The sequence below is a fragment of the Arachis hypogaea genome, chromosome 6 (genome assembly GCF_003086295.3).
Source record: "Arachis hypogaea cultivar Tifrunner chromosome 6, arahy.Tifrunner.gnm2.J5K5, whole genome shotgun sequence".
In the NCBI taxonomy this organism is placed as follows: domain Eukaryota; kingdom Viridiplantae; phylum Streptophyta; class Magnoliopsida; order Fabales; family Fabaceae; genus Arachis; species Arachis hypogaea.
In genome coordinates this window covers 62,937,830-62,964,981 of record NC_092041.1, presented here as the reverse complement: position 1 = coordinate 62,964,981, position 27,152 = coordinate 62,937,830, and the positions used below count along the sequence as shown (strand labels likewise).

Below are 27,152 nucleotides of genomic sequence, written 5' to 3'. Positions count from 1 at the left end.
AAGTCAAGCTTTGAAGATTTATGAACCAAGAACTTTCTCTCCTTTTTCTCTTGGTGATTTTCGGCCACAATGAGCAAATGAGGCAGCCTTGGGGGTTTTGGGGGTGTAGGGTGAGCTGTGATTGGTTGGCTTGGAGGTGGATTAAAATAATATTAAAATATCTCTGGTATACAACTACTAAAACTAGGTGTATCGGAACACTCGTAAAAACATCTCTAAAAATTATTTTCTGAGCTACTAGCATAAATGACACTAGTAACATATTTAATATGAGAATAAAACATGTATAATGAGGCCTTAGCATTGCTAAAGTCATCAGAGAGTGCTGGTGCTAAGCTGCACCAGTAAACCGTAAACCCGGTTAAACTGATTTTCTGTTTTTAACTAAAATAGACTAGGTAACCTTATAATATCATTCAATCATCTTCTAATACTAATATAATACTAATATTATACTATTATCTCTCTTCTATCATTAATCGAGTCTGGTTTGTCAAACTGAGACTATTTACGAAAACTAAAATCAAAACTGCCAACCGATACAGTTCAAAAACTAGGTTCTTCGCGATTGCATTATCGAGCTTGCCTCAAAGGAGGTTCTAGCTTAAGGATGACATAATCATAATGAGGATTGAGATGCTTGATGATATAACAGAGGTGTTTCCTTTACTGATCTTCCGGAGGATTCCGTGCCTTTAGAAAAGATCTCGCGTACACGAAAATCAGGGTTGTTACACTTCGGCAGCACCAACTCGCACCATACGCACGCACCACGGGCCAGACGCATCATTTTCTTCAGGGCAGGGCAGCCTCCTGGAAGCAAATTGTTTTGGGCTAAAAATTGAATTAAAAATCCAATTTAATTCATTTCTTCACCCAATCAAAAGCCCATCCAAATCCTAAGATCCAAGAATAGAAAGTGTATAAAAAGGATATAGTTTGATGTAATTAGGACCTTTTCCTTTACTTTTGAACTTTGATCTTTCTTTTGAGCTTTGAATCTTTACTTTTATTTTTGAACTTTTGAACTTTCTCTTGCAGACTTCACTGAGATTTTAGAGAATTGGGGAGGAGAATTGATCTCTCTTCTTCCTCGTTCTTGCTTGAGCATTTTTATTTTTTTCTTGTTTGTGTTTTGGGTGTGAAGAATTGAGGAAATTCTGTCTCAATCTCCATTCAAAATCTCTTTAATTCCTCTTCTGCATAATTGAGTTCAATTTCATTTCCTTTACTGCTTCTTCTTTAAATTCTGGTTAATTGCTTTGTGAACTTGGATCGGGGAAGGCAATTGAGATCTAGACTTTGCTATCTAGTCTCTGGAATCCTGAGATCCCATTTTCCTTTTTGGTTCTTCTGTGAACCTCTGCTGCAAGTTAATTTCCATTTCTGTTTGGATTCTAGTTGCTTCCAATTCATCTTCTGCTGTATTAATCGTTGCAATTTAATTTCCCTTGCTGAAATTCTGAATTCCCAATCCTCAAATCCCTTTTCCATTCAAGCAATTTATATTTCTTGCACTTTAAGTTACTGCAATTTACATTTCTTGCACTTTAAGTTTTAGTCATTTAATTTCTTGTTCTTTAAGATTCAGCATCTTTTACTTTCCTGCTCTTTAATTTACTACAATTATCCCCTCTCCCTTTACATTCCAAGTAATTTAGCTTCTGTTAATGTTAAACCACTCATCCAATACTTGATTCGCTTGACTAAATCAACCACTAAACTAAAATTGCTCAATCCTTCAATCCCTGTGGGATCGACCTCACTCCTGTGAGTTTTATTACTTGATGCGACCCGGTACACTTGCCGGTGAGTTTTGTGTTGGATCGTTTTCCACACATCAGATCCAACGTTAATGACAAAGTTAGTCTCACTAAAGTTGGCGATCCTTTTTGCTCCACGTTAGAGCAGACGTTAATGGCATTAACGTGGCTCTTAACGTGGTTGTTTGTGGCCTTTGCAAAGTTAGTGGTATTAACTTTACCACTAACATTAGAGCTTCTTCTTTCTTCCATGTTAGTTCCTACATTAGTACAACTAACGTGGCAACTAACGTGGGTTAAGATGGCCTTCAAAGACATTGGTGGTGTTAACTTTACCACTTACGTTGCAAGCTTGCTCCCTTTCCACGTTAGTGGTACTAACGTGGCTACTAACGTGGCTCTTCTATGCTTCATTTGGCCTGAAATCAAACAAACAATGTGCATCAAAGCTTTGTTCTAGATTATGAGATCCTGCATCATCTAAATTGGCATTCAATTCATGCATTATTCTCATGAAATCATGTAAAGTTCACAATGTTTGCTTGAATCAATATATAAGTGCATATTCACCCGAAAACTTGCTTATTACCTAAGAAAATGCATGAAACTACCTAAAATATATAAAGAAAAGGCTAGGGAAACTGTCCAAGATGCCCTGGCATCAATTCCACACGATGAGATTACTTGGGTGACTAATGCATGAATACCTAATGGCCATGCAACCATTATCAGTACCAATCACTTTGAATTGGACCTAAGAGTTCCTAAAGAATGGGATGTGCAGGTGTTCATTCTCCCTGGTATCCACATTAAATCTAAAAATCCAACTCCTCAAAGATCTTTGTCCCATGACACCAAAGTGAACATAAATGGAAGTTGGCCTCTTCTTAGTAGCATGCAGATGCTTGAAGATAAACTCCTCGGTCTCCAGTTCCTAGTTCCAATAGCTACACAGGGTTCTACTTTGACAAACCGTATTAATATCGGCTCTAGAAAAAATCTCCAATTTGAGGCCGTCTAGCAGCATTGTCTGAGGTTTGGATGGTGGATTAGCCATTCTAAAATTTGGTTTGCTTGAATGAAGAAAAGAAGATAATTACCACGGTCAATTATATGTATAACTCTAATATAGTAGAATGTATATGGCTACTTGTCAAATTAAGAAAAAGACGCTAACCTTATATAAACTACATAAGTGGTATGTCACAAAGGGCCATAATTACTTGGGGTTATGCTTTCCAGTTTTTTTTCCAATTGTTCAAGTTTAGTTATAGTAGTACTAACCCAGTTTGGTTATTTCAACTTAGTACATATATTTAATAAAGAGATTGAGAAGTGTATATATATATATATATATATATATATATATATATATATATATATATATATATATATATATATATATATATATATATATATACAATTACTTCCCAAAAACCATAAGTAATCAGGTTCACTTAATTGGTATTAATCAAAATGGTAGTTCTTTCATTCAGTTTGGGTTTTGATTGGCTTAAAATTAGTCAGGCAATGCAATGACAAAAGGCACTTCTGGTAAACTACTACGGCTTTTTTATTGGATAAAAAAGCTTCTCATATCTGATAACAATAAACACACACATAGGAAATGCTGCTCCCTATTTATTAGACAGAAAGAGTTATCCTATCCCATTTGTTGGAGTTGAATATCACATACATAAATACTTCCCAATTTAAGAGCAAGCAACTTCTTTTTTCCCATCAAATCATAAACAAAGATGCTATATATCTATCTTTTCGCCTTTTGTCTTAATTCAGTCATAAATTAAAGATTTGGGCTATTTGATTTTTAAGAACTTGATCTCATCCCTTGTAATTAAGATTTGCTTGGTTCGACCGAAATAAATCTTCCCGAAAGTGACCGTAATTCCGAACTAACTTAGCTGAAATTCTAATGTAGTTTAGTACGTAAAAATTATGTTTTCATATACGATAAACCCCATTTTGACGGTTTATCTTGTATTGATTTTAAGAGATTTTATCACCTTTTACCCACATTTATCCATTGAATTAGCATAGTTTTGTGGTTGTCTCCTTATTTGTGCTTAGATGTGAAAACATGCTTTTTAGGACTTAAAATAGCTAAATCTAATTCTCTTTGATTCCATTAGATGCCTTGATATGTTTGTTAGTGATTTCAGATTGAAAAGGCTAGGAATGGATCAAAGGAGTGAAGAGGAAAGCATGCAAAGTGGAGAAATCATGAAAAGTCAAAGAAGTTGAACTCGCCCATGGACGCGAGCGCATACCTGGCGCTTGCGCGCACCTTGCGAATCACTCCCATGGACGCGTACGTGTGCTGTGCACGTACGCGTCGGTGCTGGTTTATGATTTTTTAATGAAAACGTGACCAACGAATTCTCAAGTGTGGTGGGGCCCAATCCCAACCAACTTTGGCGCCAAAGATGCTATTTAAAGCCAAGGATTGAAGAGCAAAGGGAAATTAATTCATTTTCACTCATTAGGATTAGTTTAGAAGTAGTTTCTAGAGAGAGAAACTCTCACTTCTCTCTAGGATTAGGATTAAGATTAGGTTTAGTTCTTAGATCTAGATTTTAATTCATCTTCTTCTATTTCTATCTTCTCAATTCCTTATTGTTACATTCATTCTTCTTCCATTCTTTTGTTGTAATTTCCTTTATGTTGTTCTTGTGTTTTGTTGTAGATCTACTTTTGTTTCTTCTACTCTCTTTCAATTCAATCAAGGTAATTCATAATAAATGTGTTTCTTTTGATTGTTGTTGTTAATTCTTTTCAATAATTGTTGTTAGATTTCATTCTTGTTGTTAAATTACTATGCTTTTCTTTTGTGCCTTCCAAGTGTTTGAGAAAATGCTTGGTTGGATTCTAGAGTAGAGTTTTATGTTCTTAGCTTGGAAAGGTAACTTAGGAACTCTTGAGTTACTAATGTCCAAGTAATTGATGATTGGGATCCATTGACTCTAGTTCTCACAATTTGAATTAGTGGAGAGTTAGGACTTATGGATTAGGATTGATATAGCTCATTTGACTTTCCTTTACTACTAGTTAGAGGATGATTTAATGAGATTAATCCTTGCCAATTCTCATATTGTGGTTAGTGATTAGGATAGAGATCCTTGACCACCAACCCTTGCCAAGACCTTTGTAGCCATTAGTTTACTTTTTAGCATTTAACTTCCATGTTTCTTATCAAAACCCCAAAAATAACTCACAACCAATAACAAGACACTTTATTGTAATTCCTAGGGAGAACGACCCGAGGTTTGAATACTTTGGTTATTAATTTTAGGAGTTTGTTACTTGTGACAAACAATCTTTTGTATGAAAGGATTATTGTTGGTTTAGAAACTATACTTGCAACGAGAATTCATTTGTGAAATTCTAAACCGTCAAAAATCCAATCATCAAAATGGCGCCGTTGCTGGGGAATTGCAATGGTGTTGTGTTATTGGTTATTGTATATATGTGAATATTGTGAATATGTTTGCTTTTTGCTTCTTTGTTAGTTTTTAGTTTGTTCTCTTTATTTGTTACTATTTTTTTTTTTTGCCCTCTCTTGCTATCATGAATTCTCACTTTGGCTAAGAGTGTAGTTACAACTATGTTGTAGGTGAGGAAAACTATAATGAGAATGTGTATCAAGGAGGGGATAACCAAAGGTGGGAGGAGCCATATGCATATGATCAATCCTCATGGCAACAACCTCCACCAATGCACTATGAAGAAGAGCCATTCTATGATGCATATCAATCCAATGGATATGGTGAATCTCCTTGTGACTTTCAAGAACCACCACCATATGCCTATGATCCATATCCTCAACATAACTCTCAACCATACTCACAAGCCCCTTCTTACGAACCACCTTCATATGACCCTAATCCATATCCATCACACCAACCAACTTTTGAGCCATATGAGCCATATATGGAACCACCACAATATCAATCCTTTCAAGAGCCACCCCCTCCATGTTATTACCAAGATGAACCACCTCCAATATATGAAAATTTCCAACCACAAGATGAATACTACTTTCCACCACAACCTCCCATGGAAGAATACTCATGTCCTTCAATCCAAGAGCCCTATGGTCCTACTCATGATATCCAAGAGGAACAAGAGTCAAGGGATCATCTCAAGGAAGCATTGGATCAATTTCAAGCAACCGTGGAGTGTGTTGTGCAACAAGTGGAAAGAGTGGAGAATATTGAACCACCACAACTCTACTAAGAAGAACCATCTTTCTACTATGAACCCTTCCCCCAAAATGATGAATCCTTCCATCCACCCCAACCTCCAACGGATGACATCCTTGGTGTTCTTGTTCAAGGGCAAGAAGAGATGAAAAGGGATGTGCAAAATTTCATGGCCGCCTTGGATACGGTAACAAATCAATTAGCCTCTCAATGCTTGAACACTCAAGGAACTCCCATGGATACATGCGGAGAATCGAATGAAGAACATAGCATGAAGGAGAGATTGGAAACTCCAGTGGGAAATGAAGGAAGTTGCTTTGTATTGGAACAATTGGAGGAAGCTTTAATTGTTGAAGACAAGGAAGAAGCGGTAGAAGACTTGGGAGATGCGGAGCCTCCATGGGAACATAGAGTTGAAGAAAACCCCTCCAAGATGATTGAAATTGATGCTAGGGAGGAAAGTGCACACCTTCCAAGGCATATTCCATATGAAGACTTGGATGGGATAGAGCAAGATTTGAGTTCCCATGGCAATGAAGAGCAAGCATCAAGTCCTAGCGGTGGAGAATCCTTTGAACTTGAAGAACCCTCTCTCGGTGCATTTGGAAATGTTGTGGACGTAAATTTCTTTCACCCTCCCAATTATAGTTTGATTAAGGGAAAAGGCTTAGATAGTATTAATGAACAAAGGATTGAATTAGAGAAATCTTGTGAAGAGGTGGGAGTCCTTAGAAATAGAAGGATGGGGGTGGAATATGCTTTGTCAAGATCGTTGAAAGCATCTTTGCCTAGGTTGTCATCTACTCCTTCACTTGAGTGGGTAAAATTCATTTCTATTAGCTTTATTTTCCCACTTGAGTATGGCTTGCTTGAAACGGATGGTCAACTTAGGATGCTTTGTGGGATGAAGAGTAAGCGAAAGATGTTTCGTGGTTGGCGTTGCAAATCAAGGTTCATTTTGGTTGATACTTCAAGAGTTGAATACAAAGGTGGGAATAGTGCTCAAATAGATAGGTCTAGGAGGTTTGTTGGGCACTTCATAGAGAATTCATCTTGTTCACCACCCGGATGGATTAATGATAATCAACTTGGAAATGGGTGTGAAGATAAAATATGGGATCCCGAATTAGAAAAAGAGGATCAACTTTGGGAGCCCCAAGCTTGTGAAGAACTCCATCAACACTTGGCTCAATCCATAAGAAATCTTGGGGCACAATGGAGAACCAAGCATTGGTGGGAGTTCCAAGATGAATTTAAGCACAAGCCACCTTGATAAGGAGCTCCCGATAAGTCCAACTTAAGGACAACAAACAAAAGTACTAGGTGGGAGACACCCCACCATGGTAATATCTTTTCATTTTTTCTTTTGTACATATTGGTAGAACTAGTTTAATTTCATGTTTAGATTAGTTGGTTGAGTTTAATTAGTATTTTATCATGTTAAATAAGGTTTTAGGGTGTTTTGGTAGTTGCTTGGAGGTTTAGAATGCTTGGATTGGTGCAAAAACATAGAGAAAAATTTGTAAAAAAAAAATAGAGCACCATCCAAGCGTATGTGCACTTCACGCGTACGCGCACTTCAAGTATTCTCGACCACTTACGCGCACGCGTACATGGTGCGAGCGCGTAGATGAAGAGGTTCCACGCCCAACCAACAAATTCGGGAGTTAGGCCTTCACTGTGCGAATGTTGAGCCCCAGGCCCAATACCATCCGCACGTACGCGCACCTGGCGCGTATGCGCCCATCATGCTGAATTCGCAATGCACGCGCAAGCGCACTTGCCGTGCGCGCGCCAATTATGCCACCTGCACTCCTGGTACTTTTACCAGAGAGTTGTGCCAACTCTGGGCCAACATTGAGCCGCCGGCCAGACTAACCACCCACGCAGCCGCGCACTTTACGCGTCCGCGCCTCCTTCTCTGTTCCATCATCCACGCATACGCGCCATGCGTGCGTACGCGTGGATGCCCTTTCTTCCATTCACTCCTTTTCTTTTCTTCTCCTCTTTCCATTTCTTTCCTTCTCCTTTCTTCTTCCCTTCTCCTACCCCTCATCCAACACTTCCAAATACCATCGATAACCATTTATTTTAGTTAGTTGTTAGTTAGTTAGTTAGTTAATTAGTTAGTTAGTCAGTCGATTAGTTAGTTTTAGTTTAGTTTTCATTTTATTTTCTCTCTTTTCATCAAAAGTGTTGGATTATTTACTTTGTTTATTATACATTGTTGCCCCTTATTGCTTAAATGCTAATTTAGCATTAATGTTTTTAGATAATCTTTGTTGGATTCTATGATTGAGGTTATATTTTGTTACTTGGTTTTGAGTTTTTCATGCTTACCTTTTGAAAAATACCAAGTGATGAGAATTGCCTTTGAGCTTGTAACTCTTTTGAATTGCATGTTGTAGCTAGCCACCATGTGATTTGAACTCTCTCTTTGAGTGGGCAATTTCTTGATGGAGGATGATGTGCATTTATCTTAATGCATTGTGTTCATGACTATATGCATCCATATGTATAAGCTTGAATGCTTCCATGCTTCTCTAATGCTTGTTTTACCTTACAAGCTTACTCAAAGCATCTCAAGTACACTAGGATAAGTGAAGTGCATGCTTCTTTTGTGACATAGCTTTTTATGCTAATGTGTGTTCTAAAAACTGCGCAATTTAGAACTCACACACACACTTATTTTTCATTAATGTCACAATAATTCACTCACTCATTTCTAGTGATTTACCTCATTCCAACAATGTATGCTTCCTTGCTTTTATATCTTCTCATCTTATGGTGTTATATTTTTGTTTTTTATGATGAATGCACCACAAGCAAACATGGAAGCAAGACTAAGAACACACAGCAATCCGGAGAGTCGCCGTACCCCCTTGCTCATCTTTGAGTGCACCGAGGATAGTGCAAACTTTTAAGTGTAGGGAGGTCGTCCGACCGGTCGGCGATTTTGGGTGACAAATTTCTAATCCCAACACTTTTGCATTTCATTCTAGGATTTTAGATTTTTTTTACTTGCATTTTCTTAATTTTTGCATATGTATACACAATAAGCTTAGTCAAAATAATGAAATTTTTCAAGGATTTCTATCTATAGGGAACCAATTGATTTGAGTGAAAACTTTTCATAGAACTTGCTTGAATTATATATATTGTGAAACATGGTTTTTGAGCTAAGAACACAAGCAAGTGAGTTTTGAGCCTAATGGTGTGGTTACATCTTATAACCACTTATTTTCCTTCTTGTGTGCATTATTCTCTTTCTATGAATGTAATCTTTGATTTGTTTGATCCTTTATATCCATTATTTTGTGTATTTATGCATTTATATGATTGAGGCCATCATTTCATTTAGCTCACTTACCCAAAAAATCTTACCTTTTATCTTCCATTGTTAGCAAAATTTGAACCTACGATTAACCCACTTGTTCTTAATTTTAGCACATTACAAGCCTAAAGCGGAAAACAATAAATGTCCTTAATTTGGATCTTTGATTAGCTTAGGCAAGTGTGTGTAAGTATCATTCAAGTGTGGGAATCTTGGGACATTGGGTGAATAAAAGGGTAGTTTTGTATTTTTATTGAAAATATTGGGAATTGGGTACATGCTCATGTATTGATCAAATGTATAGACCTTATGCATTGATGCTCTTGTATATAGAAAGAAAAAAATGAGAAAAAAAAGAAAAAAAGAAAAGAAAAAGAAAAATAATATGGAAAAGAAAAAAGAAAAAAATAGAAAACAGAAAGAAAAAGAAGAAAAAGAAAGAGATAAAAAGGGGACAAAATGCCCCAAAGCAAAGTGTAGCTCAATAAAATTAATGCATGAGTGTTGTGAAATGAAAAGGGATAGATGAGTATGTGAAAAAGTGAAAAATGGGTAGTTAGGTTAGAACTTAATTGTATAGGATGTCATAGGTTAGGTGGGAAATTTAAGCTTATCAAAGATTCAAATTTCAAGCTCACTTAACCATATATGCATCCTACCTTGACCTTAACCCCATTACAACCTAAAGAAAAGACCTCATGATAGATGTATGCATGCATGAAATATATGTTGATTGTTAGAAGAAGAACAAATCTTGGAAAGCATGATCAGGGGAGAATTGAGATAATCAACCCTAAACACTTGAGTGAATAGAGCGCAAACACATCCGGTGAGGGTTTGATGCTCAATTACATGTTTCCAACTATGATCATCTCTTCTCATGCAAGTTTGTAAAAATATTTAATAACTAAATTCAATTTTGGATTAGGCTTGCTAGTCCTTAGCCCTTGTGCATATATGCTTCTTGGGAATTGATTTATTTTGACCAAACAATTGCATTCATTTAGATAGTTGCATATAGGTAGATTGCATTTAGTTAGTTCCATTGAATAAATGCCATACCCTTTACTTCATTCTTGGTTTAAGCATGAGGACATGCTTGGTTTAAGTGTGGGGAGGTTGATAAACCCCGTTTTGACGGTTTATCTTGTATTGATTTTAAGAGATTTTATCACCTTTTACCCACATTTATCCATTGAATTAGCATAGTTTTGTGATTGTCTCCTTATTTGTGCTTAGATGTGAAAAAATGCTTTTTAGGACTTAAAATAGCTAAATCTAATTCTCCTGGATTCCATTAGAAGCCTTGATATGTTTGTTAATGATTTCAGATTGAAAAAGCTAGGAATAGATCAAAGGAGTGAAGAGGAAAGCATGCAAAGTGGAGAAATCATGAAAAGTCAAAGAAGTTGAACTCGCCCATGGACGCGCGCGCATACCTGGCGCTTGCGCGCACCTTGCGAATGACCCCCATGGACGCGTACGCGTGCTGTGCGCGTACGCGTTGGTGCTGGTTTATGATTTTTTAATGAAAACGTGACCAACAAATTCTCAAGGGTGGTGAGGCCCAATCCCAACCAAGTTTGGCGCCAAAGATGCTATTTAAAGCCAAGGATTGAAGAGCAAAGAAAAATTAATTCATTTTCACTCATTAGGATTAGTTTATAAGTAGTTTCTAGAGAGAGAAACTCTCACTTCTCTCTAGGATTAGGATTAAGATTAGGTTTAGTTCTTAGATCTAGATTTTAATTCATCTTCTTCAACTTCTATCTTCTCAATTCCTTATTGTTACATTCATTCTTCTTCCATTATTTTGTTGTAATATCCTTTATGTTGTTCTTGTGTTTTGTTGTAGATCTACTTTTGTTTCTTCTACTCTCTTTCAATTCAATCAAGGTAATTCATAATAAATGTGTTTCTTTTGATTGTTGTTGTTAATTCCTTTCAATAATTGTTGTTAGATTTCATTCTTGTTGTCAAATTACTATGCTTTTCTTTTGTGTCTTCCAAGTGTTTGAGAAAATGCTTGGTTGGATTCTAGAGTAGAGTTTTATGTTCTTGGCTTGGAAAGGTAACTTAGGAACTCTTGAGTTACTAATGTCCAAGTAATTGATGATTGGGATCCATTGACTCTAGTTCTCACTAATTGAATTAGTGGAGAGTTAGGACTTATGGACTAGGATTGATATAGCTCATTTGACTTTCCTTTACTACTAGTTAGAGGATCATTTAATGAGATTAATCCTTGCCAATTCTCATACTATGGTTAGTGATTAAGATAGAGATCCTTGACCACCAACCCTTGCCAAGACCTTTGTAACCATTAGTTTACTTTTTAGCATTTAACTTCCATGTTTCTTATCAAAACCCCAAAAATAACTCACAACCAATAACAAGACACTTTATTGTAATTCCTAGGGAGAATGACCCGATGTTTGAATACTTCGGTTATTAATTTTAGGGGTTTGTTACTTGTGACAAACAATCTTTTGTATGAAAGGATTATTGTTGGTTTAGAAACTATACTTGCAACGAGAATTCATTTGTGAAATTCTAAACCGTCAAAAATCCAATCATCAATATATATAAGAGAGTTGAATATAAGAAGGTACTTTAAAGAAAACCGAGTAAAAAGAATTAAACACTTATTAATAAAGAATCATAAAAAATGCTCACAATAAATATTGAATAATAATTTTTTTGTATAAATTATATATTCTTTTATAAATGTATTCAAATTTGTTTTTTATCAAATAATAGACCAATTAGCCCAAGATTCATTAATATTTCTATACACCTCACTCCATGAAAGAATTCTTACTGCAAATCTTACTTTTCCTAATTATCAATGTAGTGTAATTAGAAAGGGTGTGTAATTTATAGTGATGATATTATTTTGTTACAGAGTTCTATTTATTTTTAAGGAAAAATACTAAATGGATAAAATTCAGGGTATATATAAGGGTTTTCTAAATCCCTTATTCTTTTATATAAAGGTTTATGTATGTGTTTTCAACAACCCTTTTTCTTATCAAATAGCAAATAGCAGAGCAATTATCCAGATATTCACCACATTTTTATATAGCTTAATAACGTATTATGTCTCAAAAGTCTATACAAATTTGGTTGAAATGTATTCGAAATTTGCTTTTCTTATCGAATAATAGACCAATTAGCTTAATATTTCTGTACACCTAATGTTATGATCTAAAGCTGCACTTTATATTTTGTAATTTAAAAAAATAGCTTATTTTGTATATTTCTTGTTTAGCAAACATAAATAATTGAGTAAGAAATATTTTTTTTAAAAGGTGAATAAAGAATTTTTTTCATGTATTGTTGATAATGTTTATAAAAAATTTGGTTAAATAATATTATGTGAAAAAATAAAAAAATATTAAATTTTTTTATGTTTATGAGATTTGGTATACATAATTTAACTCCATACATTACCAAAAAAGATTAAAAACTTAAAATCAAGCTACATAATAATAGTAGTTCAATTAGTGTGCACTTTAAAAAAGTAGCTGATTTTGTATATTTTGTTGACAATAAACATAAATAATTGAGTACAAAATAAATTGAACTTTAAAAACTGAATGACTAAACTTATTTTTGTTTTCATGTATTATTTGTAATATTTCTAAAAGGTTTGACTAAGAAATATTAAATTTAGGAGTCAAACAAAATGACTTTTTTCAATTTGTGAGATTTGGAATACAAAAGTTAACTAAAAAAATTAATAAAAATCATTAAACACTGAAAATAAAGCATCATGTCAATATTAGTTGGCACTTCTTAATCCAACTGAACAAAAGTTACATAGTAACAATTTTTTATCTAATCTGTGTATAATTTTTCATGTAAGTAGTTTCAAAATCCTTTTTTCTTATCAAACTGCAAAACCATAAACTCAAGATTCATAACATTTCTATTTTAATTTTCCTTTTTACTTCAACTTGACTCCAAATTGCAGGTTTTATAATGTGCATAACCATTTGTAAAAGGCACAAGCAAATAACATAATATTAACATAGGATAAAAAAAAGGTGAAGTGACATCTAGTATAAGAGGTGAAAGCTTAGTTCTGATCAGCAAGTGATGAGCGGATATTTTATACGCTTTTTGACATCACTTTCATATACTTTTTAGTAGTTTTTATTTAGTTTTTATTAAGTTTTTATAGGTTTTAATGTTAAAATCACATTTTTTGATTCTACTATGAGTTTTTGTCTATTTGGGCGATTTCAGGTATTTTCTGGCTGAAATTGACGAGCTAGAGCAGAAGTCTGATTCAGAGACAGAAAAAGCACTGCAGATGCTATCTAGATCTGACCCGTCTGCATTCGGAAGTGCTTTTTTGGGGCGATAGAAGTCTGAATAGAGCGCTCTCAACGCCTATGGAAAGCTGACTTTTAGAGTTTTCCAGCAATATATAACAGTCTATATTTTGCTTCGGATTAGAAGGCCTAAAACTGGCATTCAATGCAAGCTTCCTGCCCTTTCCAGGCGTCCAGCGCCCAAAGAGCAGAGCCCAGCATCCAAAGTCCTAGAGAGGACCCCCTAGTTGGCATTCCACGCCCAAGAAATCTCAATGCATGTGGATATCATCAAACCTCAGTCCAAACACTTACCAGGTGGGCCTAGAAGTGGATTTTAGCACTAAAAAGGCTGTTTTACCCTTACTACTCATTAGTTTAGTATTTAAGGAATTAAATTCATGTTATTCACACACTTTACAACATTCATCACTTTTTTCATTATTTTGATTTTACATTATCTTCTACCTCAGTATAAGTTTCTAAACATCCTAGGTTGAGGGGAGGAGCCCTACTGAGTCCTATGAATTAATAAAAGTACTATTTCTTCTTCTTCGATCCATTTCTAATCTATCTCTAAGTGTATATTCTAATCTTCATCTTGATGAACAGGATGATCTAACCAATTAGCTTTGTTCATCAGATTAAGAGGAACGTGCCTGACAAACACTCGTGTCTACTTGGATTCGTGTGAGTACCTGGAAAAAAAGCACGAATCAACAGCTATGTTTATGCATCTCTCAGACAGTTAATCCATGATTTCGTTAGGGACTTCTCGAGATACCAGTTTAGCCGATCTCCGGGGAGATTAAGGTCTCCGTGGTATAAGCTAGATTCCAAAGATGCAGCGTTCTCTGATCCGGAAGATTCGACTTTCTCTGTGGTGTTTTGAGTAGGATCGCCAGGAGAATGACTTGCTAAGCACTTCACCCTCCATTGGATTACTAAAGGGATTACTACCTCTTGGAGAATAGTATAAATCTTCCTTTGCCCTTGGAGATATGAAATGAGAAAATCATTCTTTAATGTTTGAGGTGGAGAGGAAGGCTCATTGTTTGTGAGAAAGGGTTCATAATAGGAAGGTGGTTCTTCTTGGTGAAAATATGGAGGTGGTGTATATTGAGGTGGTTCTTGGGAGTAATTGGGTTGGAATTATGGTGGCTCTAAGGATTTTCTTACATAATTGTCACAAGGATGAGGTAAGGGTGATTGGTAAGTGATGAGCAGATAATTTATACGCTTTTTGGCATTGTTTTTATATGGTTTTTAGTAAGTTTAAGCTACTTTTAGGGATGTTTTCATTAGTTTTTATGATAAATTCACATTTCTGGACTTTACTATGAGTTTGTGTGTTTTTCTGTGATTTCAGGTAAATTCTGACTGAAATTGAGGGATTTGAGCAAAACTCTGAAGAAGGCTGACAAAAGGACTGCTCATGCTGTTGGAATCTGACCTCCCTGCACTCGAAATGTATTTTCTGGAGCTACAGAACTCCAATTGGCGCGCTCTCAACGGCGTTGGAAAGTAGACATCCAGGGCTTTCCAGCAATATATAATAGTCCATACTTTATTCGAAGAATGACGACGTAACTTGGCGTTGAACGCCAAGTACATGCTGCTGTCTGAAGTTAAACGCCAGAAAAACGTCATTATCCGGAGTTGAACGCCCAAAACACGTCATAACCTGGAGTTTGACGCCAAGAAATGCCTCTACTCGTGGATTGATCAAGCTCAGCCCAGGCATACACCAAGTGGGCCCCGGAAGTGGATTTATGCATCAATTACTTACTCATGTAAACCCTAGTAGCTAGTCTAGTATATATAGGACATTTATCTATTGTATTAGACATCCTGAATTGTATTTTGAATCCTGTGATCACGTTAGAGAGGGCTGGCCATTCGGCCATGCCTGAACTCCTTGCTTATGTATTTTCAACGGTGGAGTTTCTGCACACCATAGATAAAGGGTGTGGAGCTCTGCTGTACCTCAAGTATTAATGAAATTCTATTTTCTTTTATTCAAATCTCTCTTATTCTTATTCCAAGATATTCATTCGTACCCAAGAACATGATGAATGTGATGAGTCAGATTACCCTCATTATCATTCTCACTTATGAATGTACGTGATTGACAACCACTTCCGTTCTACATGCAACAGAGCTTGAATGCGTATCTCTTAGATTCCTCAACAGAATCTTCGTGGTATAAGCTAGATAGATGGCGGCATTTATGAGGATCCGGAAAGTCTCACCTTGTCTGTGGTATTCCGAGTAGGATCCTGGGAATCCGGAAAGTCTCACCTTGTCTGTAGTATTCCGAGTAGGATTCCGGTAATGAATGACTGTGACGTGCTTCAAACCTGTAACCTGCTGGGCGTTAGTGACAGACGCAAAAGAGGGATTCTATTCCAGTAGGGGAGGGAACCAACCGGTGATTAGCCGTACTGTGACAGAGTGCGTGAGCATTAGTTTTCACTGCGAGGATGGGATGTAGCCATCAGCCATGGGTGATGCCTCCAGACTGGTTAGCTGTGCGAGTGACAGCCGCACAGGATATTTTCCCGAGAGGAAGAAAGTAGCCACAGTTGATGGTGAAACCCTATACAAAGCTTGCCATGGAAAGGAGTAAGAAGGACTGAGTAGAAGCAATAGGAGAGCAGGCGTCCTTGGGCTCTACAGCATCTCCATCCGCTTATCTGAAATTCCCACCAATGAATCTGCATAAGTATTCTATCCCTTTTATTATTCCTTTTTATTAATTATTCCAAAATATCATAAACCAATTTAATCTGCCTGAGTGAGACTTACAAGGTGACCATAGCTTGCTTCATACCAACAATCTCTGTGGATTCGACCCTTACTCACGTAAGGTTTATTACTTGGACGACCCAGTACACTTGCTGGTTAGTTGAATGGAGTTGTGAAAATAAACAGTGCCATAAGAGTAAATATATGCTAAAGCTCAAAAGATAGTAATCACAATTTCGTCCACCAAGTTTTTGGCGCCGTTGCCGGGGATTGTTCGAGTATGGACAACTGACGGTTCATCTTGTTGCTCAGATTAGGTAATTTTCTTTTCAAAAATCTTTTTCAAAAATTTTTCTTTTATTTTTCGTTTTTCAAAAAAATGTTTTTCGAAAAAAAAATAAATAAAAATACAAAAAAATTAGAAAATCATAAAAAATCAAAAATATTTTGTGTTTCTTGTTTGAATCTTGTGTTAATTTTTAAGTTTGGTGTCAATTGCATGCTTTTAAAATTTTTCTTGCATTTTTTTCGAAAATCTCATGCATTCATAGTGTTCTTCATGATCTTCAAGTTGTTCTTGATATTCTTCTTGTTTGATCTTGATGATTTCTTGTTTTGTGTCTTTTGTTGTTTTTCATGTGCATTTTTGAATTCATATTTTTTATGCATTAAAGATTTCTAAGTTTGGTGTCTTGCATGTTTTCTTTGCATAAAAATTTTTTCAAAATTATGTTCTTGATGTTCATCATGATCTTCAAAGTGTTCTTGGTGTTCATCATGACATTCATAGCATTCTTGCATGCATTCATTGTTTTGATCTAAAAATTTCATGCATTGAGTATTTTTGTTGTTTTTCTCTTTCATAATTCAATATTCAAAAATAAAAAAAATCTCTTTTCCTTATTTCCCTCCAAAATTTCGAAATTTTGGGTTGACTTGGTCAAAAATTTTTAAAATTAGTTGTTTCTTACAAGTCAAGTCAAAATTTCAATTTTAAAAAAATCTTATCTTTTCAAAATCTTTTTCAAAAATCATATCTTTTTCATTTTTTATAATTTTCGAAAATTTCAAAAATTATTTTTCAAAATATTTTCAAAAATCTTTTTCTTATCTTTTTATAAAATTTTCGAAAATTAGCTAATAATTAATGTGATTGGTTCAAAAAATTTGAAGTTTGTTACTTTCTTGTTAAGAAAGGTTCAATCTTTAAGTTCTAGAATCTTATCCTGTAGTTTCTTGTTAGTTAAGTAATTTTTAAAATTAAATCTTTTTCAAAACATCTTTTTATTAAAACTTTTTTTTATCTTATCTTTTTATCTTTTATCTTATCTTTTTCAAAAAAAAAAATTTATCTTTTTCAAAATTTGATTTCAAATCTTTTTCAATCAACTAACTAACTTTTTGTTTGCTTCTTATCTTTTTCAAAACCACCTAACTACTTTTCCCTCTCTAATTTTCGAAAATTCTCCCTCTCTTTTTCAAAAATTTCTTTTTGTTTTAAATTTTAATTTCAATTATATTTTATCTCTAATTTTCGAAAATCACTAACTCTTTTTTCAAAAATTAATTTCGAATTTCTCTTCTCTTCTTATTCTATTTAATTATTTAATTACTAACACTTCTCTTCACCTTTCTTCATCCAAAAATCCGAATCCTTCCCTCTTCTTCCTTATACCCCTATCTTCTTTTACTAACATAAAGGAATCTCTATACTGTGACATAGAGGATTCCTCTTTCTTTTCTTGTTTTCTTCTCTTTCATATGAGCAGGAACAGGGAAAAAGGCACTCTTGTTGAAATTGATCCAGAACCTGAAAGGACTCTGAAGAGAAAATTAAGAGAAGCTAAATTACAACAATCCAGAAACAACCTTTCAGAAATTTTCGAACAAGAGAAGGACATGGCAGCCGAAAATAATAATAATAATGCAAGGAGAATGCTTGGTGACTTCACAAAGCCAACATCCAAGTTTAATGGAAGAAGCATCTCCATTCCTGCCATTAGAGCCAATAACTTTGAGCTTAAGCCTCAACTAGTTGCTTTAATGCAACAAAACTGCAAGTTTTATGGACTTCCATCTGAAGATCCTTATCAGTTTTTAACTGAATTCTTGCAGATCTGTGAGACTGTAAAGACGAATGGAGTTGATCCTGAAGTCTACAGACTCATGCTTTTCCCTTTTGCAGTAAGAGACAGAGCTAGAATATGGTTGGATTCACAACCTAAGGATAGCCTGGACTCCTGGGATAAGCTGGTCACTGCCTTCTTGGATAAATTCTTTCCTCCTCAAAAGCTGAGCAAGCTGAGAGTGGATGTTCAAACCTTCAAACAAAAAGATGGTGAATCCCTCTATGAAGCTTGGGAAAGATACAAGCAGTTGACCAAAAGATGTCCATCTGACATGTTTTCAGAATGGACCATGTTAGATATATTCTATTATGGTCTCTCTGAATTTTCGAAAATGTCACTGGACCATTCTGCAGGTGGATCTATTCACCTGAAGAAAACGCCTGAAGAGGCTCAAGAACTCATTGACATGGTTGCAAACAACCAGTTCATGTATACCTCTGAGAGGAATTCCGTGAATAATGGGGTCCCTCAGAAGAAAGGAGTTCTTGAAATTGATGCTCTGAATGCCATATTGGCTCAGAACAAAATGTTGACCCAACAGGTCAACATAATCTCTCAAAATCTAAATGGATTGCAACATGCATCCAACGGTACTAGAGAGGCAGCTTCTGAAGAAGCTTATGATCCTGAGAACCCTGCCATGGCAGAGGTTAATTACATGGGTGAACCATATGGAAACACCTATAACCCATCATGGAGAAATCACCCAAATTTCTCCTGGAAGGATCAACAAAAGCCTCAACAAGGCTTTAACAATGGTGGACGCAATAGGCTGAACAATAGTAAGCCATATCCATCATCTTCTCAGCAACAGACAGAGAACTCTGAACAAAACAACTCCAATTTAGCTAATATAGTCTCTGATCTGTCAAAAGCCACTTTCAGTTTCATGAATGAAACAAGATCCTCCATTAGAAATTTGGAGGCACAAGTAGGCCAGCTGAGTAAGAAAGTTATTGAAACTCCTCCCAGTATTCTCCCAAGTAATACAGAAGAGAATCCAAAAGGAGAGTGCAAAGCCATTGATTTAATCAAAGTGGCCGAATGCACAAAGGAGGAGGAGGACGAAAATCCTAGTGAGGAAGACCTCCTGGGACGTTCCTCAAACAAGAAGGAGTTTCCTATTAAGGACCCTGAGGAATCTGAGGCTCATACAGAGACCATAGAGATTCCATTAAATCTCCTTCTGCCATTCATGAGCTCTGAAGACTATTCTTCCTCTGAAGAGGATGAAGATGTGACTGGTGAGCAAGTTGCTCAATATCTAGGAGCTATCATGAAGCTGAATGCCAAGCTATTTGGTAATGAGACTTGGGAAAGTGAACCTCCCTTGCTCATTAGTGACTTAGATACTTGGATTCAGGAAACTCTACCTCAAAAGAAACAAGATCCTGGCAAGTTCTTAATACCTTGCACCATTGGCACCATGAGCTTTGAAAAAGCTCTATGTGATCTTGGGTCAGGAATAAACCTTATGCCACTCTCTGTAATGGAGAAGCTGGGGATCATTGAGGTACAACCTGCCTTGTTCTCATTACAATTGGCAGACAAGTCAATGAGACAAGCTTATGGAATGGTAGAGGACATACTAGTAAAGGTTGAAGGCTTTTACATCCCTGCTGATTTCATAATCCTAGATACTAGGAAGGAAGATGATGAATGCATCATCCTAGGAAGACCTTTCCTAGCCACAGCAGAAGCTGTGATAGATGTCAACAGAGGAGAGTTAGTCCTTCAATTGGATGGGGAATACCTTGTGTTTCAAGCACATGGCCATCCCTCTGTGACAAAAGAGAGTAAGCATGAAGAACTTCTCTCAGTTCAAGGTCAAGAAGAGCCCACACAGTCAAACTCTAAGTTTGGTGTTGTGAGGCCACAACCAAACTCTAAGTTTGGTGTTCAAATTCCATATCCAAACTCTAAAGTTTGGTGTGGAGACAACACACTAAATTGACCTGATCATCTTGTGGCTCCATGAGAGCCACTGTCAAGCTATTGACATTAAAGAAGCGCTTGTTGGGAGGCAACCCAATTTTATTTATCTAATTTTATTTTATTTTGTTATTTTTGTGTTGAATTAGGTACATGATCATGAGGAGTCACGAAAAAATCAAAAGAATTAAAAACAGAGTCAAAAACAGAAGAAAAAAATTTTTCACCCTGGAGGCAGCGCAGACTGGTGTTCAACGCCAGTAAGATGCATCTGGCTGGCGTTCAACGCCAGAACAGAGCATCTTTCTGGCGCTGAACGCCCAAAACAAGCTACATCCTGGCGTTTAACGCCAGGATACGCACACAGAGGACAATCTGGCGCTGAACGCCAGAAACAAGCATGAAACTGGCGTTCAACGCCAGAAACATGCATTACATGGGCGTTTAACGCCCAGAACATGCACCAATGGGCGTTTGAACGCCAGAATGATGCATAAAGGCAATTTACACGCCTATATGGTGAAGGAATGGTATTTCTTTTCACCTCAGGATCTGTGGACCCCACAGGATCCCCACCTCAGGATCTGTGGACCCCACAGGACCCCCACCTACCTTTTCTTTAATCCTAATCACACTCTCCTAATCCAAATCTCATTTTCAATGTCACACTTCCCAAAAACCTTCACCAATCACCTCAATTCCTCTTCCCAATTACCTCATGCACCATTCACATCAACCTCCTCTTCCCCATAAACCCCACCTACCTCCATAAAATTCAAATTCAATTGCCCACCCATTCCCACCCAAAATGGCCGAAACCAAACCCTCCCCTCTCCCTATAAATACCTCTCCTTTCTTCTTCATTTTCACACAACACAAACCCCTTCTTCTCTCATATAGCCGAACCCCCTCCTCTCTTTCTCTACCAAAATTCTCTTCTTCTTCTTCTTCTACTCTTCTTTTCTTTTTTTTTTGCGCGGGACGAGCAAATTTTAAGTTTGGTGTGGTAAAAAGCCTAAGCTTTTTATTTTTCATTCACCATCAATGGCACCCAAGACCGGAGTTTCCTCAAGAAAAGGAAAAGGGAAGGCAAAAGCTTCTACTTCCGAGTCATGGGAGAAGGAGAGATTCATCTCCAAGAGCCACCAAGACCACTTCTATGATGTTGTGGCAAAGAAGAAGGTGATCCCCGAGGTCCCTTTCAAGCTCAAAAAGAATGAGTATCCGGAAATCCAACATGAGATCCAAAGAAGAGGGTGGGAAGTCATAACCAACCCCATGCAACAAGTTGGAATATTGATGGTTCAAGAGTTCTATGCTAATGCATGGATCACTAGGAACCATGATCAAAGTATGAACCCAAATCCAAAGAACTATATCACAATGGTTCGGGGGAAATACTTAGATTTCAGTCCGGAAAATGTGAGGTTGGCATTCCATCTACCCATGATGCAAGGTGATGAACGCCCCTACACAAGAAGGGTCAACTTTAATCAAAGGTTGGACCAAGTCCTAAGGGACATTTGTGTGGAAGGCGCCCAATGGAGAGTAGACTCCAAAGGCAAACCAGTCCAACTAAGAAGACTGGATCTCAAGCCTGTAGCTAGAGGATGGTTGGAGTTCATCCAAAGATCCATCATTCCTACAAGCAACCGATCTGAAGTTACTATGGATCGGGCCATCATGATCCATAGCATCATGATTGGAGAGGAAGTAGAGGTTCATGAAGTCATCTCCAATGAACTCTACAAAATAGCCGACAAGCCTTCATACATGGCACGGCTAGCCTTCCCCCACCTCATATGCCATCTATGTTATTCAGCCGGAGTTATCATAGATGGAGATGTCTCCATTGAAGAAGACAAGCCCATCACCAAGAAAAGGATGGAGCAAACAAGAGAAGTTCCTCACGGCCCTCAAGAAGAACATGAGGAAGTTCATCATCAACAAATGCCTCAAGGAATGCACTTTCCTCCCAACAACTATTGGGAGCAACTTAGTACCTCTTTGGAAGACTTGAGCCATAATGTTGAACAACTAAGGGTGGAATATCATGAACACGCCCTCACTCTCCAAGAAATAAGAGAAGATCAAAGAGCAATGAGAGAGGAGCAACAAAGGCAAGGAAGGGACATAGAAGAGTTGAAGAACATCATTGGTCCTTCAAGAAGAAGACGCCACTAGAGGTGGATTCATTCCTTGTTCTTTATTTTCTTTATGTTTTCGGTTTTTAAGTATTGTGTTTATCTATGTTTTTGTGTCTCTACTTCATGATCATTAGTGTGTAACCATGCCTTAAAGCTATGAATAAAATCCATTAGTCCTTCACCTCTCTTAAAAGAAAAATGTTTTAATTCAAAAGAACAAGAAGTACATAAATTTTGAAATTATTATTGAATTTAATTTAATTATATTGATGTGGTGGCAATAATTTTTGTTTTCTGAATGAATGCTTGAACAGTGCATATTTTTGATCTTGTTGTTTATGAGTGTTAAAATTGTTGGCTCTTGAAAGAATGATGAACAAAGAGAAATGTTATTGATGAACTGAAAAATTCATGAATTGATTCTTGAAGCAAGAGAAAGCAGTGAAAAAGTAAGCTTGCGAAAAAAAAAATGGCGAAAATTTTAAAGCAAGGATCCAAGGCTTTGAGCATTAATGGATAGGAGGGCCCAAGGAAATTAAAATCCAGGCCTAAGCGGCTAAATCAAGCTGTCCCTAACCATGTGCTTGTGTCATGAAGGTCCAAGTGAAAAGCTTGAGACTGAATGGTTAAAGTCGTGATCCAAAGCAAAAGAGTGTGCTTAAGAGCTCTGGACACCACTAACTGGGGACTTTAGCAAAGCTGAGTCACAATCTGAAAAGGTTCACCCAGTTATGTGTCTGTGGCATTTGTGTATCCGGTGGTAATACTGGAAGACAAAGTGCTTAGGGCCACAGCCAAGACTCATAAGCAGCTGTGTTCAAGAATCAACATACCTAACTAGGAAAGTCAATAACACTATCTGAAATTCTAAGTTCCTAGAGATACCAATCACTCTGAACTTCAAAGGAAAAAGTGAGATGCCAAAACTGTTCAGAAGCAAAAAGCTACAAGTCCCGCTCATCTAATTAAATTAATATTCATTGATGTTTTGGACTTTATAGTATATTCTCTTCTTTTTATCCTAATTGATTTTCAGTTGCTTGGGGACAAGCAACAATTTAAGTTTGGTGTTGTGATGAGCGGATAATTTATACGCTTTTTGGCATTGTTTTTATATAGTTTTTAGTAAGTTTAAGCTACTTTTAGGGATGTTTTCATTAGTTTTTATGATAAATTCACATTTCTGGACTTTACTATGAGTTTGTGTGTTTTTCTGTAATTTCAGGTAAATTCTGACTGAAATTGAGGGATTTGAGCAAAACTCTGAAGAAGGCTGACAAAAGGACTGCTGATGCTGTTGGAATCTGACCTCCCTGCACTCGAAATGTATTTTCCAGAAATATATAATAGTCCATACTTTATTCGAAGAATGACGACGTAACTTGGCGTTGAACGCCAAGTACATGCTGCTGTCTGAAGTTTAACGCCAGAAAAACGTCATTATCCGGAGTTGAACGCCCAAAACACGTCATAACCTGGAGTTTGACGCCAAGAAATGCCTCTACTCGTGGATTGATCAAGCTCAGCCCAAGCATACACCAAGTGGGCCCCGGAAGTGGATTTATGCATCAATTACTTACTCATGTAAACCCTAGTAGCTAGTCTAGTATATATAGGACATTTATCTATTGTATTAGACATCCTGGATTGTATTTTGAATCCTGTGATCACGTTAGAGAGGGCTGGCCATTCGGCCATGCCTGAACTCCTTGCTTATGTATTTTCAACGGTGGAGTTTCTGCACACCATAGATAAAGGGTGTGGAGCTCTGCTGTACCTCAAGTATTAATGAAATTCTATTTTCTTTTATTCAAATCTCTCTTATTCTTATTCCAAGATATTCATTCGTACCCAAGAACATGATGAATGTGATGAGTCAGATTACCCTCATTATCATTCTCACTTTTGAATGTACGTGATTGACAACCACTTCCGTTCTACATGCAACAGAGCTTGAATGCGTATCTCTTAGATTCCTCAACAGAATCTTCGTGGTATAAGCTAGATAGATGGCGGCATTTATGAGGATCCGGAAAGTCTCACCTTGTCTGTGGTATTCCGAGTAGGATCCTGGGAATCCGGAAAGTCTCACCTTGTCTGTGGTATTCCGAGTAGGATTCCGGTAATGAATGACTGTGACGTGCTTCAAACCTGTAACCTGCTGGGCGTTAGTGACAGACGCAAAAGAGGGATTCTATTCCAGTAGGGGAGGGAACCAACCGGTGATTAGCCGTACTATGACAGAGTGCGTGAGCATTAGTTTTCACTGCGAGGATGGGATGTAGCCATCAGCCATGGGTGATGCCTCCAGACTGGTTAGCTGTGCGAGTGACAGCTGCACAGGATATTTCCCCGAGAGGAAGAAAGTAGCCACAGTTGATGGTGAACCCCTATACAAAGCTTGCCATGGAAAGGAGTAAGAAGGACTGAGTAGAAGCAATAGGAGAGCAGGCGTCCTTGGGCTCTACAGCATCTCCATCCGCTTATCTGAAATTCCCACCAATGAATCTGCATAAGTATTCTGTCCCTTTTATTATTCCTTTTTATTAATTATTCCAAAAAATCATAAACCAATTTAATCTGCCTGACTGAGACTTACAAGGTGACCATAGCTTGCTTCATACCAACAATCTCTGTGGATTCGACCCTTACTCATGTAAGGTTTATTACTTGGACGACCCAGTACACTTGCTGGTTAGTTGAACGGAGTTGTGAAAATAAACAGTGCCATAAGAATATATGCTAAAGCTCAAAAGATAGTAATCACAATTTCATCCACCAGTAAGATGATGGAGGTGGATCATAGGAAGGTGTTTGGTGGTAAGGGACTTGCGAGTAAGATGGCTTAAAACTAGGTTAAGAAGGTGGTTCATAGGCATATGGTGGTGGTTGTTCACAACCACAATGAGGATCACCACATCCGTTAGATAGATATACATTAGGAGCGGAATTATACATATAAGAGACCGGAGGGGGTTATTGCCACGAAGAGTGATCAATTCCTTGAGGCTCCTCCCATCTTTGATTGTTCCATCCTTGATGCATGTTATCAATATAGTTCCCATTTCCTACAACATAATTTGAACCAAACTCATAGCCAAAAGGGTGAGAATTCATAATGGAAAGAGAAAATAAAAACAAAACTAATAAGAAACAAAGAGAGACAAAGGCCTACAACTAGCAAAACAACCAAAAATCAAGATATATATAATATTAACATTTGTACAATAACCAATAACAAGACACACATTTGCAATTCCCTGGCAACGGCACCAAAAATTTGATAGAAGGAAATTGTCGGTAAAGAATTTCTCAATGAAATCTCGTTGCAAGTATAGTTCTAAACTAACAAACAATCCTCACATCAAAGTTTAATTTGTTTGTCACAAGTACAAACCCTAATAAAAATAACAGAAGTATTTAAACCTCGGGTTGTCTCTCAAGGAATTGCAGGGAAATGTGGTCAATTATTGGTTATGGGAAAAGTATTTTGGGGTTTTTGGAATAAGAGACAAGAAATGTAAATTGCGAAAATGTAAAGGAAACTCAAATGATAAAAAGGTCTTGGCAAAGGTTGATCGTTAAGGATCTTTATCCTTGTCACTAACCACAATATGACAATTTGAAGGATCAATCTCATTAAATCATCCTTTAACAAGTGAAAGAAAGTCAAATGTGCTACATCAATCATAGTCCATAAGTCCTAGCCACCACACTAATTAACTTAATGGAAGCTAGAGTCAATGGACACCAATCATCAATCACTTGGACATTAGCAACTCAAGTTCACCTAAGTTACCATCCCAAGCTAAGAACATAAAAATCTACTCTAACATCCTTCCAAGCATTTTATCAAACACTTGGAAGGCATAAAAGGAAAGCAAGATTAAATTGCAAGAAATATAAATCTACAACTACCCTATTGCAAAGAAATAATAATAACAACTCAATTAAATAATAAAGGGACATAAAACATAAATTGTATTAAATGAAAAGAAAAATTGATAAGAGTGCTCATAAACATAAAAGAGGCTCAAAAGGGAAAATTAACAAGGAAACTAAGAAGAACAAAGATATAAGAACAAGGAATTGTAAAGGATATAAGATAAAAACAAGAAATTAAACCTAGATCTAAGAGAGTTTAACCTAATCCTAACCTAATTCTAGAGAGAAGAGAGAGCTTCTCTCTCTAGAAATTAAATAAAGCATGGTGAAAACTAAACTAATTGCTTTCCCTTGACCCATCTTGAATTCTGTATGAAATAATCTCATAAATGAGTTGGATTTGGGCCTGGGAGGCTCAGAAATCACCCCCAGCATTTTCACTTTAATGAGGTCATGTGCCTGCTGCGATGCATACGCATGGGCCACACGTACGCATCGTCTGGTGTTTTGCTTTCTCACGCGTACGCATAATGTAACGCGTACGCATCGCCATGCGACTTCATATTCACGTGTGTGCGTCTGCCACGCGTGCCCGTCGATGTATGCATTCCAAATCCTTGTTTTTCCATGAATTCTCCACTTTCCATGCTTTTCTCTTTACTCATTTGATCTATT

At 36.8% G+C, this 27,152-nt stretch overlaps 1 long non-coding RNA gene and 1 other non-coding gene across 3 annotated transcripts in view; one reads left to right on the top strand and one right to left on the bottom strand.

The window, feature by feature from the left end:
• The window catches only part of LOC112696655 (uncharacterized), a 285,199-nt gene extending 261,298 nt beyond the window's left edge, over positions 1-23,901 (top strand). Inside the window, exon 7 of one of the 2 annotated variants that reach the window (XR_011862340.1) lies at positions 23,818-23,901. This is a non-coding gene — a long non-coding RNA (uncharacterized lncRNA). Of the gene's footprint in view, positions 1-15,005; positions 15,156-23,817 lie in introns of those variants that run through there. The other variant, XR_011862338.1, reaches the window with a different exon arrangement.
• On the bottom strand, positions 18,683-18,786 carry LOC112700026 (small nucleolar RNA R71). Its single transcript, XR_003152951.1, has one exon. It is a non-coding gene; the product is annotated as a small nucleolar RNA R71 (small nucleolar RNA).
• Positions 23,902-27,152: the final 3,251 nt, after the last annotated feature.